Source organism: Mandrillus leucophaeus, unplaced genomic scaffold (genome assembly GCF_000951045.1).
Source record: "Mandrillus leucophaeus isolate KB7577 unplaced genomic scaffold, Mleu.le_1.0 Scaffold365, whole genome shotgun sequence".
Taxonomy (NCBI): Eukaryota; Metazoa; Chordata; class Mammalia; order Primates; family Cercopithecidae; genus Mandrillus; species Mandrillus leucophaeus.
In genome coordinates this window covers 1,731,598-1,733,197 of record NW_012103865.1, presented here as the reverse complement: position 1 = coordinate 1,733,197, position 1,600 = coordinate 1,731,598, and positions in this window count along the sequence as shown.

The window sequence follows — 1,600 nt, the reverse complement described above, 5'->3', positions numbered from 1 at the left end:
GGGTTTCACTATGTTGACCAGCCTGGTCTTGAACTTCTGACCTCAGGTGATCCACCCGCCTCGGCCTCTCAAAGTGCTGGGATTATAGGCATGAGCCACCATGCCCAGTCGAACCTTCTTTTTAAATGCCAGTAGAAAACTCATAAAGAAAGAGAAAGAAAAGAAAAGAAAAGAAAAGAAAAGAAAAGAAAGGAAAAGAAAGGAAAAGAAAAGAAAAAAGAGAAAAGAGAAAAGAAAAGAAAAGGAAAAGAAAAAGGAAGAAAGGAAGGAAGGGCCACATATCAAGCCTAAAAGAAACCTAATTTCCAAAAGTAAAATGAATACCTGCATTATTTTCTAAACACAATTCAAAAAAATCAAATTACTAATAAAATAAGAAAATTAAATTTCCAAAATTTAACAAAACATGTAAATACTATCTGAAACAAGCTTTGTAACAGTACTTACTGATGCAACAAACTTGACCATGTTCTTGAATAAGACTGAACATTATAAATATGCCAATTTCCTGTAAGCGATTTAATAATTATAAGGCAAAACCAGTGGAAGTCACAACAGGATTTGTTTTAACTGTAGTCAGGATGATGCTGAAATCATATGGAAAAGAAAAAAGAATGAACAGCGGGACACTTCTGTAAGAGAAGAGTTATGAGGAAGGCTGGTCTTTTGTATTTTCAAACATAAAATCAGAGTGATTTGAAGTCTGTTACTGGTGGATCGTTAGAGAGACACGTCAATGGATCAGAATAAAAAGATTTTAAGTAAAGCACATATTTTCAGTATGTATATTGAATTATAAAGCACGTAATTTTCAATGTATATTGAAATTTTGTTTATGATGACTATGACATCACAAATCAGTAAGGCAAAGTTTGATTACCCAATAAATATACCAAAACCACTAAATGTGCTAGAAAAATAATAAAATCGGATTTATGGCTTTCACTTTACACTGCGTCTCCCAGGAGTCAAGGTCCATTCCCAAGACATGGGCAAGCAAGAACAACTTCTTCCCTGTATACTCCTGAGAATGTTAAACCTTGTCAATGTATAACTTTTAAAGAAAAATTGAATACAAAATGCTTCTTTGTTTATTCAGTTTTGAAAAATGTATTTGTCTGATTATACAAAAAACGTATGTTATAAAAATGTGAGGAATACGGAACATATCAAAAGTAACCAAGACAAAGTAAAGCACAGTCCCAGTAATGCCATAAAGCAATAAGCGGCAGTTATTACCACCCTTCTTTTTATGTTTCTATTTCATTTATTCATTTAATTCCACACTTAAGTCACATGTAATACTTAATAAAGTTGAATGATTTAGTCAGAATCCTTTTTCAACTGGACTTCATGCCACAATTTCATTCTAACTTTTCACGTATGTCTTTGACCTTCGTGTCTTTGTCATCAGAGCTACTTTATGAGTCATCCAACACTATTTTTCAAAGCACATCATTTTCACTTTCTTTTAAGTTATTTGAAATATAACACCTTTTGAATCAATGTGTGATCCTTCAGTGGAAATGTTATTTCAAGCCAGAAATGCTCTTTCATATGCCATTAGGATATTTGCCTTTAAAAATTATTGATATATAGT